Source organism: Ambystoma mexicanum, chromosome 2q (genome assembly GCF_040938575.1).
Source record: "Ambystoma mexicanum isolate Mex_15411 chromosome 2q, UKY_AmexF1_1, whole genome shotgun sequence".
Taxonomy (NCBI): Eukaryota; Metazoa; Chordata; class Amphibia; order Caudata; family Ambystomatidae; genus Ambystoma; species Ambystoma mexicanum.
In genome coordinates this window covers 345,285,271-345,304,607 of record NC_090924.1, presented here as the reverse complement: position 1 = coordinate 345,304,607, position 19,337 = coordinate 345,285,271, and the positions used below count along the sequence as shown (strand labels likewise).

The 19,337-nt window shown below is 46.8% G+C and overlaps 1 protein-coding gene across 1 annotated transcript in view; it reads right to left on the bottom strand.

Annotated features, from left to right (window-relative positions):
* The window catches only part of TEX47 (testis expressed 47), a 937,506-nt gene that overhangs the window by 730,488 nt on the left and 187,681 nt on the right, over window positions 1–19,337 (bottom strand). The gene's annotated exons all lie outside the window — the stretch shown is intronic.

Genomic DNA, 19,337 nt, shown 5'->3' with positions numbered 1-19,337 from the left:
TCAGGCTGGAAGGTGTGGGGACTGTTCTTGGCCCCTGGGTCCAAGGGAGGATAAGTGGAAGAAGAAGGCTGGGGGTGACAGCAGAAGGAAAGCTCTGTGATCCTTCAAGGCAGTAGCATCCATCTGGGAAGACACTGAACCAGGAGCCCCATATGGGAATGGTGAAACGAAGGAAGCCACACAGTAACGCCAACCTCCATTCTGGGAGGTTGACCAAGCTGGACTGGTGACCATCATCGCTGGTCACCCATATCATTTTGCAAGATGTGCCCCACACAGAGGATTTGAAGAAGTGAATTGGTCTACAACAGCTTCATGAGAGTGGGGTGTCGACTTCAAAGAGGGTGAAAAGGAAGGAATTCATCGGGACAAGAGGCGACTGGGCACTGCCCAGGTTGGGGATTCAAAGACACTCCAGACACTCCAGACATGGCGAGACCGGCTCAAGGTCCGATGTGCATAGCATCCTTGCATAAATAAAAGCTCTGATATCAGAGGTACAAACCTCTATAGTGGAAATGAAAGTCAAGATGGTTAGATTTGAGGACAAAGTTGAATTTCTCGAACATAACCAACTATCAGTAGGTGTTCTGCAACAAGCCATATCAAGTTCCCAAATATCTAGCTAGTCTTGAAAATGGCAGCCACTCCTCAGGTGGGGGAGCTCGATTCTTATGGGAGTAAATTATGCTTTCAAGGCTGATCTGAATGAGGCAAGCACTCCTAGTAATCGGAAAAAGCAGTCGTTGTCTAGACTAGTTCCTAGCAGGAAATTCAATAGCTGGTTTACACCAGAACTACAAAACCTTAAATCAAAGAAAAATAAACACTTCTTTAACTGGAGCCACTCGCAACTGGAGAGTGACAGACAAGACTATAAAGAAGCCTCTAAAGCTTTTAAAAAGGACATTATTCAAGGTAAAAGAAATGTGCTGGATCATAGGATTCATGAAGCACAACATGAATCCAAAGAACTGTTTAAAATCTTAAAGGAACTAGAAACTCCATGCCCATCAGCAGATGATTTGCCTATAAAAAATGCAGAAGTGTGCTCATGAATCCAACATGCTCTGTTGAATAAACTGGACAAGATAAAACAAAACATTGAGGTAAAGACGACAAAGGCAGCATCTGTCAAACCACACATTAGGAAAACCTCTGTTAAAATTGGAGAACCTGTTTTTAACTTTAGCCCAGTAACACAGACAATATTGTCTGGAATTATTGATAAGTTGAAACCAAATAACTGCAAGGGGGACTATTGCCCAGCAGAGACTTTTAAAGCATGCTCCTACATCATCATTGAAGCCCTTACTAAATGTGTTAATACCTCGTTTTTGGAAAGCCAAATTCCTGATTATTTAAAATCTGCCTGGATCACCTCTTTTTTTAAAAACAAAAAGACTGGCCTGTGCCCCTTTAAAGCATTAAACCATAGGTCCATCGCCAATACTCCTTTTTTACTTACTTTTTTACTTACTTTAGATCTCGTTGCTTATATTCAGATTTTAGATTTTTTTAATAACCACAAGGTTTTACACAAAAGACAATCTGGTTTCAGACAAGGTCTTGGAATGGAGACAGCTTTGTTAGACAAGTCCAACTTAATGCATAGTATGGAAAAGGGGACAGCTATCTTGATGCTATTGGACCTGTCGGCCGCTTTCGACCTTGTGGATCACGGCATGTTAATCACCGGGTTGAAGGAGGTGGCAACATTTTCACAAGCCGTCTCAGCACGGATACAGTCTTTTTTGGGAAATAGAATGCTGAGGGTATGTAGCGACCTAGCGGAAGCACCACCAAGTAAGTACCATGCATTCTGGAGTCCCACAGGGTGCCTGCTTATCGCCATCCCTGTATAATATTTTCACTGTCCCTCTTTCTGAGTTATTAGATAGAAAATGCATTGAATTCACTAACTATGCAGATGACACGACACGTGTCATCCCATTATAAGGGAATTATGAGCAAGACACATCTAGATTGAATGAGGTCTATGATATCATTCAAGCATGGATGGAGGAGAATGGTCTTGCACTAAACACGGAAAAAACAGAACCCATGATTAACACCAAACAAAATCAAAAAGCTAGGGGACAGTTACAAAAACTTCAGAGTTGCAGGGTATGATCTCTAAACGAAAACTAAGGTTAAAACCTTAGGAATCTTCTTGGACCAACATCTCAGCATGAAGGCGCAAGTGAGCTGCCTGGTGTCATTGTCGGTATACTATATAAAATTGCTCACACAAATCCGCCCTTTCATTTCAAAATCTAATTGCGAATAATTGCAAGAGCCATTATTGGGTCCAAGATAGATTACTGCATTAGTCTTCTTATAGGCATCAACAAGTCAGAGAATGTCAGACTTCAGGTCATACAAAATAGTGCAGTCAGAGCAATGGCGGGGCTTAGAAAGAGTGATCACTTAACCAAGGCAAGAAGAAACTTGCATTGGTTACCTATTGAAGAAAGGATTAAGTTCCACCTACTGGTTATGGTGCACAAAAGCATAATGCACAACAGGCCCTCTTCCCTGATTGGGACTTTGTCTGTAAAGACCAATATGAGAATGCACAGATCAAATAATACACATCAAATAATACACTACAGTTAAAATGGCGTAGATGTTTGCTCATCAAGGTGCGACCTATGCAGCAGCTCCTACGGTTTGGAACTCCCTCTAGGAAGAGCTCAGAAAGATTAGCCTGATCGAACATTTTAAGAAGAAACTAAAAACCTATCTATTCAAGTAATTGTAGTATTTCCATTCGGGATGCATTTACAATCGTATTCCCATTAGTCACGCATTAAGTTATATGTTCGTCTTTTGTGTTGGTTGCGCCCATAAGAGGTGCGCAGTATACATTTTAAAAGTAAAATAACTACAGGTTGAGACAAGCCTCAAAGATGTAAAGATGGTGGAAAAAGAGAATAGGCTCAAGTTGGACGATATATAAAATATACAACAAGAAATAACTTCAGAATCCTGGGCCATTCTCAAAGGGAAGGGCAGGCCGCCCCAGCCAGCCTTGAAGCAAGAGTAAAGGATCTGATTGGGGCCTGTTGGAAATAGAGAATCCCCAAGACATTGCGTTTGACAGACTCCACAGAGGGGTGAACACAAGGTCTCGATCAAGGGCAGTGGTGTCCAAGTGCTACTATTTTAAGTCGCAATCCTGAACAGGGCCAGAATGCATGAACCTCTTGAATGGGAAGTTGCCAACATAAATATTTTCCAGTACTTGTCAGCCTTCATGATTCAAAAATGTCAACAGTGTAAGCCAATCACGACCTGGCTGACTCAGGAGGACATGAGCTACAGATGGAGATCCTGTCCTCCCTGCGCTTTACATTTATGGGAGAACCTTAAGCGATAAGGGATACGGACACTATTTCTCAGACCTTGCAGGACTTGAAGGAGAAGCAAATCGGGGAGAGCAAAGAAAGTCAAAAAGAGTTCTGTGGCATGTTTTGCAAGGCCTTAGACTCCAGGCCTCATGACAATTGAAAGGGACGAGCATGGGAGAGAGAATGTCAATAGAAAATCCATGAGCTGGGTAGGTGTTGAGGCTATACCTCCGAATATGGCTCGGGAGCATCCGAGCGTCTGAAACATTTTTAGGTGTATGTTTTGAGATTTCTTAGTTTATATTATGTTTAGGTTGTGTTGGGTGTTATGGGCTACTATGGGGAAGGCTCGAGGCGGGGAAGAGAATTCAACAGGCTGGAAATGGGAGCTTACAGTAAATGTAGAAGAGTAGGTGGGACGGAGACATGCACATTGTAGCCAAGGAATATCCAGACCACTAAGATGACACATCAGCAATAAGGATGTAGAAGAGTTGGTGGGACGGTGACATGCATATTGTAGCCACGGAATATCCAGACCACTAAGATTACACATCAGCAAGATAAAGATAGCATCTCGCAATGTAAAGGGGCTCTCCACAGAAACATTCACTCCTGGCCAGTGCGGTCGTACATAAATGCTTACCCAAATTGTTTGTCCAAGAAACGCACTACAAGAGGGGTAATGAATATATTATTCATATGGGACAAATATTTTGGGCCTCAGACAAAGAAAAGAAAATAGGAGGAGTGGGTATCCTAGTGACAAGTCGCAGAAATTCATAAATACTCAGGTAAAGTCGGATTTGGGGGAGAGACTGCTGATGGTTAAAGGTAGGATGGAAGGGAAGGTTATTACATTGGCAACAATCCGTGCCCTTATACGAATCAGAGCTGTTTCACTGAAAGGGCCCTGGAGAAGATAAAAGAATGGGCTACAGGGATGATTATACTAAGGTGCGATTTTAACACAATAATTGACCCAGCCCTTTAACGGAAAGCATCTAGGCCAGGGAAGCAAATATCTAGAGAAAGGGGCAGTATGGAGCTTGAGAAATGTCTTGAAGGGGGTCCCTAGTGCGATACAAGGAGGCATATCCACCCAACGGCAGGTGGGTATTGTTGGGCACAGAGTCTGGGATTATGTGTGCAGGGTGTGGGGTTGGGATGGCAGGGTTCCTTAACATATTGTAGGCAAAGGACATCAAGGAACAAGACAAAACAGACCAAGAGAAAAAGGTTCCAGCCTTATAGAAGGCTTCTTTGTCCTCTTTGCAGGAAGAGAGGCCTGCAAATTACATCCCCCAGCAGCCCCCGGGCCAAGAACTACTTAAACACACCCTTGCTGTGTGTGCCACGTGCGCGCGCATGCGCAGAAACAAAGTCACGGGGCTTGAGCTTAATGATCCGACCGGAGCAGACGTATCCTCAAGAGCTCCTGCTACGGGGACAAGCGCAAGGGGCCATGCCCCAGGATATCACCATTCTGGCCCCTCCCCAGCAAAAGATAAGTAGCAGTACTGCTAGCGGGGGCAAGCAACCTTCAGGCAATCACACGCAATGGCAGAAAAGCAGCGTTATAGCTGTGGGGGGGGAAACATAGTCCTGAAGTCAGAACCGCAGTAAGGGGCACGAGCAGGGGGCATAGCCCAGGTCAACTACGTCCCCCCTGCTCCAGAGAAGCTAAGTGACTGCATCAGTAGCATTTGGTAGCGGCGAACTGGCAAGTAGCGCAGATCGCCCATTGGCACCGAGAGGACATTCGCAAGCTCGACGAGCACCCTGCATACTAATTAGCCACGTGCAGTCTCATGTGAACCGTAGACCCCTAGCCACGTGCGGCAAACAAAAAATGACTGCATGTAGCCTCAGTCATTTTCGCCACGTGCGGCGGAGGACTATTTACATGCCCTGCTTCAGCCACGTGCAGCGAACTGCATACTGCGGCACGTTAGCCACGCATGTGCATGTTCTCATTCTGAACCACCTGCGGCCCGCATGTGAATTAACAAGGAGTCTGTAGACAATAATAGGCGTATGTTGCATGAGCCCATTCTAACCCAGTTCTGGGAAGTGTCACCAGACTGAGTTGCATGCACACTGTATGCTTTGAACTACATGTAAGCAACACACAGATCATTAATCTGAGCTCTCTTTGCAGCATTTGAACTGCTCCTGACACCGGAGCTGAGAGTGCGCAGGCAGGAGGCCAGCACTCAGCATCAGAGTTAAGTGCATTCTGGTTACCTTGAATTGTGGGAATACAATGTGAAATGTATGTAGTTGAGTGAGTATGTATAATACAGTTGTTATTCTTATCCTATGTTCCCCTACCTATCCACCTCCCCTCTCCTAACCCTCTTTCTGGTTATCCTCTCATCTGTACCTATCCAACCATTGAGTTCCTAACCCTCTTTCCCTGCTGGGGCCTGGGAAGCTTGTGTAAGATTATTCTTGCAGGCACCAAGACCGCAGTGGGGGTGGTTGGTTCGTGCCACTCTTGCGCCTGGAAGCTGAGGTACTGACAGGTATACATTTTATTCCATACCGCCTACATCAAGGACTAAGAAAAATGATATCCTAATAGAAAACGCTACAGCACATTTAATCGTAGATGCTGCAGTAGAATTAATCATGCAGTCTTTCCACAACACTATCACCGTAAGCCTGAGATGGGACACAAGTCCTCCTCCTAAAAACAGGGGGCTACGCAATGACACAATATAAGTCGATAACCCCTTTGAGGAATTTCTGGAAGCCAAATTAATGCATTTCTTTGAAATAAGCATAACAAGGGTACAAAATTGAAGTATTTCTGGCCGGCGGCCAAAGCCATCATCAGGGGATTATTTATAGCAGAGGGGTCAAGGAGGTAGAAAGAGAAGAATCTCATAGAATCCAAACTGATGAAGGAAATTAAGAACCTGGAAGAGGTGTTTCATACCTTAGTAGGAGAGGCAGACTCTACATACAGTCCACAAGGGAAAAAAGGCAGGAAATGAATGCTGTCTTGTTGTACAGAACAAACCACCAAAATTAATTTGACATACAAAAATACCATGTACAGGGTGACAAAGTAGGCCCTCTTCTTGCGAATAGACTGAGAACACAGAAGCTAGAATGTTCAGTTGACAAACTTGTAAACCGTCAGGGTGGTGGGTTAACAGATCTGGCCATATATATGGAATTTGCCAAATAGTACTTGAAACTTTATGAGAGTGATGACAGGGTAACAGAAGATGAGATGAGGTGTTACCTAGAGGACCTGAACATACCATTATGTGAAGCATATTGGCTTGCTCTTGAAAGGCCAATAACTGCAGGGGAAGTAAACATTGTGATAGGTCTCCGCAAGGTAGAGAAAGTCCTAGGATCTGATGGCTTCATGTCCTTTTACAAATGATTGGCTAACAATAGGGCGAGGACATCTGGCAAAGTATATAATGAAGTTAAAGACAGGGGATATCTTGCCCTCCTTCATGGAGGCGCTGATAGTGGTGCACCTAAAAGAAGGGAAAGATGAACGTTATGCTCCTCCTACTGGCCGATACAGCTTTTAAACCTGGATGTGAACATTTTGTACACAGGTATTGGCCTCAGGACCGGAAAACATTCTCCCTAAATTGGTTCTTTCAAATCAAGTGGGGCTTATGCAGAATAGGCAAGGGGCAAACAATCTAAGGAAGACTCTCCACCTAATGATCACGACCTGGGGCAAACACAAAGGGCTTGGTCATACTCTTCCTAGACACTGAAACTGCGTTTGACAGCTGGGTCTATTTGAGGGCAGTATTGCGGAGAATATGGATGGGACTGGTCTGACTGGGCTGGGTGAGAGCCCTATGATCCGTACCCGTGGCTAAATTGCTAGTAAACAGACTAGAATTGGCTCCCCTTAAACTTTGCAGAGTAACAAGGCAAGGTTGCCCTCTTTCTTCCTCTCCTGAATGCCCTCACAATGGAATCGCTGGCAGTGTCTATCAGGGATAGCGTTCATATAAGAGGGATAATGGGACAGAGATTTTACACGTAGCCTATTTGCAGACAATACCTTATGTTATGTCCCCTCAGTACTCTATTCTACATATACTCAAAGAGTTAAGAACTTGTAGATGGATTTATGGGTACAAAATTAACCTCTCCAAGTCTATCGCCTTCCCAGTGGGAAATCTCCCTGACAGAGATCTTGAATAGCTTCCATTCCAAATTCAGCTCAAAGAGTTAATCCATTTAGGGGTGTTCCGAACAGCGGACCCACAGGATCTTTACAAAACTATTTATCTTCTTTTATAGGTAGAAACCCAAAAGGAGATCCAAAGGTGGAAAAAGCTTCCCCTATCATGGGTGGCAAGGTTAAACACACTCAAGATGACTATACTCCTTAAATATTTGTTTCTGTTCCAGATGTTACTGGTAATAATTCTTCCATCCTCCTTCCTTCATTTGGTAGGAGGGACATTTCTTTTGCTTCTTTGGCATGATAGTAGGCCCAGGAAAGCATTTAAAACACAGTGCCTCCCTTAAGAAGAGTGTGGGTTGGGTGTTCCAGACCTTTACACCTACTAAAGAGCTGCACACTTAAAAGTGTTGGTAATGTAGTTGGATACTAATAATACAAAGCCGTGGGCATTCCTGGAGGATGCAATATTGGCTCTTGTTTCCATGGGAAGTCGTTATGGGTTTCCGCACCGTAGGATCCCGGAAAGAATCATTAAACAACCAGTTCTGGCAGTGCGGTGGAATATCTAGAAGGAGGGTGGCGATACAAAATTACTTAAATCTTGGCCATCACCCCTGAGCTGCGTCTGGGCATCTCCAATATGGCATCTTATTCAGGATCCAGCAAGGTTCCGAGACTAGTAAGAGGCAGACTAGTAAAGGACGGGGCAGCTATGGGTAGGGGGGAAGTATAGGACTCATGGGGAGCTGGAACAGCTGGTTGGGAAAACCCATCTCGGGATTGCTTTTTTTGCAGCTTAAAGGTGTTTTGTTGAATCATGAATGGGGGCTTAACCTGCAGAGAGAGCTAACATTTTTTATACTCATGCAAAGGAAGTCTAGAAGGCTCATATCGTTGATATATATTTAGCTCCTGTTGGCGGAGCCAAAGGATCCCCTGAGGGTCCAGGTGAACTGGGAAAGGGATATGGGAAATGACATTTAAGACATGCTATGGAAGCTACTCTGCAGAAAGGCTTAATCTGTCACCTATAGCCATTCAATACAGGATGCATGCCTTCAAGCTTCTCCCTAGATGACATTACACACCAGTGCAATTGTCCAGGATGTTGCCCCACTGTGGGCCCGCTATGCTAGAGAGGTTGTCAAAAGAGGGGGGATTATTGGCATATGTGGTGGGTCTGTGAATACATCCAACAGTTCTGGTAGGAGGTCTTAGCATGGATCAAGGATTTGGAGGGCATTCACTGTAAGGTATCACCCCTATTTGTTCTTTTTGGGTCATGAATATGGAAGAGGGAGGTCAAGGGGCGGTAAGCGTATGACACACTCCATATTATTAGTAGCACACTGCTGTGCAGACCCTCCATAGAAGAGAGCAGAGGTACCCTAGAAGTAGGATTGACTAACCAGACTTTTTATTGGTTTTACAGAATTTTCAAGGAACAACATTACAAAGTCAATAAAAATTGAGGGGAAAACATATCAAGCACACAGGGTTACATTCCACAGGACAAAACCAACTGAGCCCTTGATTAGGATCCTGAGTACTGGTTTTCTACTATTCCTGAGCTCTTTGTAGGCAAGCAGTCCAAGACCTTCTGGGGTACAGGAGACCCTCCATTGCATAGTACAGTCACAGCTACTGCTACCTCTGGCCGTTCCTCGTTCAACCCTGTGCCTTGTATCAAAATTCTTCCAGTCCCCTGTTGGCCCTCTAGACTAATGTAGGTCGCTCTCCCCTATGGCTTGACTGAGTTCCCCATTTCTCTGTTAACAGGCCCCATTCTTCCGCAAAGGTTCCCATATCATCATGTGCCAGATATGTCAATTTCTCCATTGAGTAGATTTCCCAGACCTTTTGTAACAATTCCTGTGTATCAGACACTAACTGGTTTTTACATTTTTGGGCCAATCCCAACTTACCCGCTCTAAACATGACTTCCCACACCCATGGGAACCGTTGAACGTCACTTCCCTTTGAGGGTATTCTGAATAACACCAAAAACGGATAGAATTCCAACTGGACTCTGTCACCTCTTTTATCCAACTTAACAATTCTGACCAATACATTTGAATAGAGGAGCACGACCACCACACATGATGAGAGGACGTCACCTGACCTCAGCCCCCGTGCCCACAATGGGGAGACTCATGTGAACATTTTGGATACATTTAGGGGATCTCTATGCCATCCGTGCAACACCTTAAAGTTATGTTCCACTGCTTGCATGGACAGATTGCCATGGAACATGACCTTGTATATCTTTTCCCAGTGGGAGGTGGGGAGAACCTCCCCGGCCAGTGTATCACAATACCGTTTGTATTTTGTCTACCCTCTAGGTCACAGGTAAGAAAAACCTTATATAATTTCAAAACCATCCCTTTCTTTGAAGTTGCTTCGTCCTAAACCTTTTCCAATACAGTAAGATCCCTATCAAAATGCGAGACCCACTCTGGATCTGTCAAATATCCTTTCAAATGTAAATATTCAAAGACCCAAATAATGTCACATCCCAACATATTACACGCTTCATCAGATGCCTTAAACTTGCCATTCTGAAACAACTGGCTCACTCTTTTCAAGTCCCTATCCGACCACTCTTGTGATTTTCAAAAACCGAAACTACTCAAATCAATAGGTGCTCCCCACAGGGAACTCAAAGGTGAAGGCCGCAAGGACAATTTCTATGTGCGGCCAGTTTTTCTCCAAATGGACCAGAGAACCTCCAAGGTAGGGTGGGAGATCACCCTATTGGGAACCTTCTTCACCAGGGACCACAAAAAATCACGCACCTTTTTGGGATGTGCAAACTAGTCCACTAAGTATGACCAGTATGTACCAAGATCATCCCTCATATGTTCCAGGAGGATTCTGAGCTGGGCTGTCCTGTAATAATTAAATAAATAATGGAATCCAAATGCCTGTGATTCTTCGGTAGGGTTAGTGTAGCCGTTTTAATTCTAGGCTTTTTTCCCTGCCAAATGAACCTATATATCATGAAATCCGCTTCTCTGAAAAAGCCCTCTGGCAATGGTGAAGGGATCATATTAAATAGAAAGAGCAAACGAGGAAGAACATTCATCTTTACCAAGGTCATCCTACCTGACCAAGAGAGGGTAAGCGCTGACCATCTCTTAAGGTCTGTTCTCAAGGTCTCAGTAAGTGGATTGTAGTTCAAACTACATAGGCCCTCATTACGACCCTGGCGGTAAGTGAAAAACGATGCCGGTAAAGGATTATCGGCATCGCTTACCGCTAGGTCCTATTACGACCCGAGATAGCGTTATCAGCGGCACCGTAAGCGGCCAAGGGCGCAGGCACGCGACCTCCCATGCCGTAAATACCGGCATGGCGCAAAGTGGGGATAATCACGAGCCAAGCGGACATGCTCTTAACGCCCTTGTGAAGGCTGTAAAGTACCTCACCGACATGGTGCTAATACCGCCATCGCGGATCAACCGTAAACGGCCATGTGCAGTGTACCTAAGTGACACAGGTGCACACAATCAGCACAGGTGGAGGCAATACAGACTGGCCAAGTAAAAAAGGAGCACACCCCACCCCTTCCCACACCCAGTCACACTCCACAATGATTCCAATACGACTAGCAATGTTGGGGCTGGAGGACCTGATTGCAATGAAAGTGCTACAACAACAACAACTACTACTACAACAGGCAGCACAGAAGAGATGCAGGAGGAGAAGGAGGGCAAGGCAGGGCCAGCAAGCCCCACCAGCACAGCCAGTGCCACCACGCAGGCAGCCCCCAATCCCACGCATCAGAGCCAGTCCATTCAACCTCACCGCTGAGCAGATCCACACCCTGTACCGTTTGGACCGGGACACCATCACCACCATCGTGGACATGATACACGACAACATCGTCAGCATGATTGAAACACCCACCGCCACCCCTCCCTACTGAAGATAGTGTCCGTGCTCCACTTCCTGGCCACAGGCACCTACCAGCACACAGTGGGGCACTTGCATGGCATTTCACAACCATTATTCTCACGTATGCTGAACCAAGTGCTTGATGCCCTCCTCAAGACACACAGACAACCACATTTCCTTACCACGGTCTGCCCAGGAGATCGCAAACACCAAAGTGGGTTTCCATGCACTGGCCGGCATACCTGGTTGCATTGGTGCCATCGACTGCACCCATGTGGAATTGGTGGTCCCACATGCCATGGAGGTAGTGTACCGCAACCGTAAGCTATACCACTCAATCAACGTGCAAATGGTATGTGACTCGAACAGGATCATCACACATTGTTGTGCCCGATTCCCCGGATCAACCCATGATTCAATGGTCCTGCGGAACTCCACAATACCACGCTACATGGAGCGACATGCAGGGCCGAGATCCTGGCTACTCGGTGGGTCTCATGTCATGGCCATGAAAATGTGAGGTAGGTAGGTGATTGACGTACCAATGCATACTTTACCTGTCTGACATGGGGGGGGAGAGATGCATACTTTACCTGTCTGACATGGGGGGAAGAGATGCATACTTTACCTGTCTGACATGGGGGGGTGGGAGAAATGCATACTTTACCTGTCTGACATGGGGGGAGATGCATACTTTACCTGGCTGCGAGTACCAGAGGTAATGGAGCAAGCTCATAACCTAAAGCAGGCCAGACTTCAGCTGACACCTGACCACATAATGCTAGATGTGATCAGCCCTACCATGTGAATGAAGCTGTGTTCCAACCATTCCACAACCATCTGCATGTGCACTGTACCAAATCAGACCACACCCACCCCAACGCAATGTAGCTACATGCAATGACTTCAGGCAATACACAGCACCAAACACCATCAACTGAAAGGCCAGTCCCCCATAACTGCACACAAAGGAGTCACATGGCGGTCATGAACACCAATACACCACTACACTGACACAGAGGCCCAACTGAATTGCATAACAACATTTTTAGTGCTCAGTGAGATCATCATGAGGCTGACAGCAATGGTGCCATGATGAAAGCATTAACATCACTGGATATCTGCCAGATCACCAAAACAACCGCTATGGACTAACACAGTGGATGGGCACTCACAAGGTACTGGACCTCCCTGCGTACACTAGTTGATGGCATGCAAAACTTTCCATAAGGGGAATACACATATACCGGTCACATCGTGTGACTCCATTCATGCATGGAAATGGGGTTCAAGGTAAAAGATGAATGCATGCCATGGTGTCACGTAATGATTTGCAATCTGATGTCCTGACTGACACATACATTGTTTCCCACATACAGGTGATGCAGGCTATCCCTTGAGGAGGTGGCTCCTTACCGCAGTCCGGAACCCACAGAACCGGCACGAGGAGGACTTCAATCGTGCACATGCACAAACCCGTGTGGTGATTGAGCAGGCATTTGGCCTCTTGAAGGCACGGTTTCGCTGCCTCAGCAGGTCTGGTGGGGCACTCCTGTACCGCCATGAGAAGGTGGCAAAGATCGTCATGGCATGTGTAATGCTACACAATATGTGCATCAGACGGAATGTGCCCCTGCCCCCTGACGCTTAACAGCAACCACCTGACGAAGAGGATGATGAGGGGGGGGATGGGGCAGCACCTCATGGAGGAAGTGATGCACAGGAGGGATGTGACATGCATCAGACTCTCATTAACCAATGCTTCTAGCACACATGGACGGGGGTGTCACATGGAGATGGCACTTGGGGCACTGTGTGTGTCTGGGACATGCACACTGTGGACTGTTCACCAATAAAGCACACGTACGCAATGAGCAATGTCCACACATGTGATTTGTGCATAACCAAAAAGTGTATTGAAATAGTGATTTGAATGAACACACCCACTCCCCCCTCTCCCTCAACTCCCAACCCACCCACTCCCCCCTCCCCCTCAACTCCCCAACACACCCAATCCCCCCTCCCCCTCAACTCCCCAACACACCCACTCCCCCTCCCCCTCAACTCCCCAACACACCGACTCCCCCCTCCCCCTCAACTCCCCTTAACATGTTGTGGATGTCAGTGTTCAAGTGCATCATGTGTGATCGTTCCACAGGGCGGCCTCTATTGGCACCCCCCTCTCCCGGCACCTGGTGCACCCGTCTGTACGCCGCAGGTTCCTGCCCGATCTGCGGACGGGGCTGGTTCTTGTAGAACTTGCAGCCGAGGAGGTACTGGCCTGCTCACAAGGACGCATGTCCCTCATCGTTTGCACAAGCTCCGAAAGTACGTGCCGCACAACGGCCAGTTCAGCACAAATATGCTTGGAACTGGACTCTATGGCAGCCTTCACAGTTTCTGCACATTGTTGCATTTCCGCCCTTGCACTTCCACATTCTGCCACATGCTGTGTCAAGAGGGTGGACAGTTGTTGTTGGCGCGTGATGATTTCTTCCATCGATTCATGGTTTTTTTGGACTATGGATAATGCTAGTGGCGTGTCCATTGTGCTGCTCCCCTCCTGCACATCTGCCACTGGGCATGGAGTGGCCGGCCAAGAGTCATCAGGGGATTGCCCCTGTATGCCATCATCATGCTGGCTGCATGGGGACAGTTAGGTGGAATGAAGGGGACAGTGGGGGGACCCACAACAACATCATCATCCCCTACATCATTGTCCGAGCTTGCTGCGGTGGCAGCAGTCTCGCCAATCGTGCTGCTTCCTGCAGACCCAGTGCCTTCAGTGGACACCACTTGGTGGATGTTTGTCGCAGGTGGTACCGTGGTGCTTAACTTGGTGCACATCTGTGCCCTGGCCTGTGTTGTGCTGGTAGATTTCGGCTGCTGTGGGGGTTTGCTTTTTGCAGCAGAGGTGGCGGGTCGGTGTGTTGGGACTTCGGGCCTGGCCTTCTTGGCAGGTGTGGTGGCAGTGTCATCGTCGGCACTGTCCGAATGAAAGCCTGTTCTGGAGCAAAGGAGGGAAAGGGTTAGTGATGGGTCTGCGGACATTGAGCAGGCATTGTGATGGCTGCATTCATTTTGATTACTAGATGGTGCACATTGGAGGCAGTGACATACAGGTTGTCTCCCTCTTAGGTGGTAGAAGCATGGAGGCATGTGGGTGCCTACAGAAAGGGTGTGCATACTGCATGTGTAGAAGGTGGAGATCAACACTGCCTGTAGGCAGGCAATCTTCTGCTAATGTGTCGTGTTAACCCAGTTAGGCATCATTGCACTTCCCAAAAATCAGGACTTCAGTGAGTTTGGCATGGCTGGATTCAAGGCACCTACCTGCGTCACCTGATGTCGGGGCTCCTCTCTCCATTTCTCCGACCCCCTCAATGCTCTCTGTGCCTATGGTTGCGGCACATATCTCCTCTCACGGCTGCATTTTGATCGGTGACTCAGCTCCTCCACCAGTTGCCATGCCCAGGTTTCTATTTGCAGACAGTATACTCCTTACGCGGAGCCGTAGATCGTCCCACCTTTTTCTGCACTGTCCTGCATTGCGGGGTGTTGTGCCAACTGCACTGACCCTCTGTGCTACCATGTCCCATATGGCCTTCTTTCGTGTTATCGCCGGTCTGGTCATCTCTGTGGAGAAAACTACGTCGGCATGTTCTTGTAGTGTTTCTGCCAACATATTCAACTCCTCCTTGGAAAGGCGTTCCTGCCACAGCCGATCTCTGTTTTTTTTCAGAACTTTAGGCATTCTGATGATTGATAGGTGTAGGAGAAGGTTTGTGGAGGTTGGGGGGGGGGGTCAGGTGTCCACTGGGTGAAGAGGATGGCAATGGATTGTGTTTTTAAAGATGGTCGCCGTGCTCTTTCCCGTTCCTGTGCGGTGACGCAACTTCCGGATCCGCTTATTTGCAATCACCGCTAATTGCGGTTCCCGCTATTTCCGGTCACCGCTATTAGCGGTGGCCGTTAATATGGAAGGCTAGGGTGGCGGAGGTGCTATTTGCACAGCATACGATGCCGGTAAGTGGCGTTTTTATGCCTTTAGCGGCATGGCAGTGTTTCCATTACCGGCATGGCGCAATGCTCGTGCCCGAGAAGTCGTAATGTGCCGCTTTTAGCGGTATCTGGCCAGCACAGACACGGTCATTATGCCAAGCTGGTAATGTCTGTTACTTACCGCCAGGGTCGTAATGAGGGCCATAGTCTAGTTCGATTGTTAGAAACTTGAATACCGAAATATAAAATTGCCTCCTTCTCCACCTTCATCTCTTGGACCTCCCTTTTATCTGCTATGCCAGATCCCTTTACTCGAATTGGTAGAATACTTGACATACTGCTTCATCATGAGTTTGGCAGTAACCCTTACATGCGGCGGTAATGCTATTAGCGCCGCATTTAAGGGTCCGCCAAATCACAGTCTTGGCGGATTTACCCCAAGCTCTCAGCTGGGGGCAAATCCGCACCGATTTTGCCGATTTCTGGCACTATTACCGCTGGTGATAACATTTTGGAAAATAAATGGCCGTTTATATGTGCGGCGGTTTAATATGGTGTCATCACGTAGATGACATCATATGTAAACAAAACGTCCAAGTGGCCATATTTGTTGTTGTTTTAAGAAGAAGCGAATGCGGTACGGTGGAAAAAATTATTTTCAACGTGCAGATTGCACTATATCTTTTCAATAATGGATTATGGATTAAAACAACAACAAATATGGCCGCCAGGACGTTTTGTTTACATATGATGTCATGTACGTTATGAAGTCATATTAAGCTGCCGCGCATATAAACGGCCATTTTTGTTCCAGACTTTTAACATCACTTTGCTTTTCTCCACTGATAGACAAATCTCTGGTTCTAAATGAGCAAGGTAAGGGTTTCCCCTCCCTTTTTTTTAAATAAAAAGGTTTGTTAAAAACGACTTGCTTTCCCTTAGAATATCCTTAGGAGCATAGGCAGGCATATTATCCTGCAAACCCCTAAATCTCTTTTTTTAAACCTTTTTTTAGGACAATTGTTTCAATGGACTAAACACGTTGGGAATATCTTCCTACACTATAATACTGGACGTCCAAATACCATTATGTCCTCGGTAATAGTGATTTTCAAAATATTATGATTTTTTTGTAAGTATAGTTCACATATCTTCACCATATTTTAGATACCTTTACCAAATAAGGGAAGTACAAATAAAGTATTATCTTTCTTGACCATACAGGGTTTGACTGATTAGTTGAATCATAACTTTGATTGATCCTGGTCCCATGAGGATAACTCAACCTAGTGAGAATCTTAGAAGTTTGCTTTATATGGTATTAGAAAACATGGTAAAATACCCCCATATTTCATAGTTAACCTTATCGCATGAATATTGTCACCTTTTTGTATGACTTCTTTGTGATCTAACTCCTTGAGGGTGTGAGAATGGAAAGACATCTGTCTCAGCAATTTTCACCATAGAATATTGGTTAAAAAAGATGGGCTTTGCCTTCCTTTTTTATAAAATACTTAGCACTGGTTATCATACAGACTAGATTATTGTCAATCAAAGACAAGTCAAAGTGAAGTTTAGAATTAGACCAGAGTGTGTTCACAAATGTTGGTCATAGACCATATGGTCTTTACTTTTTATGACCTAATGTAATTGAGATTTATGTTTGCTTTTTTGTAATTGTTATAACTTGATGGTCGTGAAGATTATGGGGCCTCTGTCCCCAAGTACCACATAGGGAGATACAAAACAACTCCCTGAGTGATCTTTGAGGCCACAGGTATTTGAATGCCAGAAATGCCAGGAACCAGAACACCGGAGAACCCCCGACCGCTGTAAGGCAAGCAATGGTTAAGTACTATGACAAGCAGACCAATCAGAGCAGAATGGAACTTAATAAAGAGGGTCTTACCAAGGTGGAGGAGCCTGGGTCCTAAGTAGCACGAATAGGATGTAAGGTGTTCCGTGCAGCAGCGGGGTGTGACTAGCAGTGGCAGTGAAGATGTTGCACTGGGTGGCAATGCAGATGGAGTTGCATCGCAATACCTGCGTGGGGATGAAATGTTCAGGACTAGCAAAGTCGAGGGTCCGTGATCAATCCGTGAAGAGTTCCGGGATCAAAACCACCCGAGTACGTCGAAGCCAAGAATAATCCAAAGGAGTCCAAAAAACAATCCAAAAGGTCCTAACAGCGGAGCAGTACGATGACCAAGGGTTTAACAAAGAAAGTCCAGGAGAACAGACCGTAGTTCAGTACCGTGATCGTAACACCAGAGAAACGCCAAACAGTGCTTGAATGAAACAGCTGTGAAGCACTGAATGAGCGTTCCCTCGAAGCTTTTGAATGGGCAGAGGAGAGTCAGCTGATCGCGCACGATCCTGCACGGTTCCTCTTCACGTGACCAAAAGTATCAACAGACTGCCGGGTTCCTAGACACGTGACGATGCGGCGGGAGGAATCGGCGGCTCCGCCTGCCGGCTGCGAGGCGCCAGTGTAATCGCCACTGCTGTGACGAGTGAAACAGGTTAGTGCGTCCATAGCCAACAGGCTGTCTCCAGGTGCCCTTCCTGTGCTGAACAACCTGCTGCCGCTGCCGTACTGCATGAGGGATTGGGGACACGTGGGCAGAGGGTGAATGTGGACCGGGAACAGAGGGTGAAGGAACAGGAGTACTAGGGGTATCTGTCTGCGGGGCATGACCCATGAACGCCATAACAGAGCCCCCCAAAGGCCCACGACCCTGTGGGCTAGCAGGCGAATCTCTATGAAACTGGGCAACCAGCCGAGGAGCATGTACATCCCAAGCCGGACCCCAGGAGCGATCCTCAGGACCGTAACCCAGCCAATCCACCAGGTACTGTAGCCCACCACTGAAAAAAAATGAGAGCCCAATATGCCCCCAACCTCATACTCATCAGGGTCGAGCACAGTCACAGGAGCAGGGGGGAAACCAGGCGGGTAGGACCAGGACACAGTTTGAGCAGGGAGGTTTGAAACACCAGGTGGATACGCCAATTCGAAGGAAGAGAAAGGCGGTAAGCAACCGGATTCAGGACCCCAGACACCCGGAAAGGGCCAACAAACTTAGGCAAGAGTTTGCGACACCCTGGTAAGTGCAGGTGACATGAGGATAACCAAACACGGTCTCCCACACAATACTCGGGCGCCGCGACCCACCTTTTGTCAGCGGATGCTTTCATGGAAGCCTGGGCTATCTGCAGATGAGCAAGAGTCTGGGCATGGACAGTGGCTAAGTCACGAACACAGGAAGTAGCAGCAGGGGTACATGAAGATGTGAAATCAGGGATTGGTAGTGTTCGAGGTGTTGGCCATAGAGAGAGTAAAACGGGGAGAAGCCAGTGGAGGAATACAGTGCGTTGTTATGTGCAAATTCAGCAAGATGCAACAAACTAACCCATGTCTTCTGATGTTGCAAAGACATTGTAAGTACTGCTCCATGTCTTGGTTCACCCTCTCTGTCTAGCCAGCAGTTTCCATATGGTAAGCAGAGGAGAATCGGGCGTCAATACCCAGCAACTTGGTGAGAGCTTGCCAGAAGCGGCACGTGAATTGTGAGCCCCTATCGGATATCAGGACCGTAGGGAGCCCAAATAAACAAAATACGGACTTAAAGAAAAGGCCTGCCAATGTTGGTGCAGAGGGGATCCCAGAGCAAAGTATAAAGCGGGCCATTTTCGTGTATGTATCCACCACAACCTACACTGTGTCATAGCCTTGTGTTCGGGGAAGATCAGTCACAAAATCCATTGTAAGTGTATGCCAGGGTCTTGGAGGTATAGGCAAGGGCTGAGGGAGTCCCTAAGGGCGGCCTCTACGTGGTTTGCATTGGGCGCATACCGAACATGTATTGACATAGTTCTCTACATCACGCCGCATCGAAGGCCAC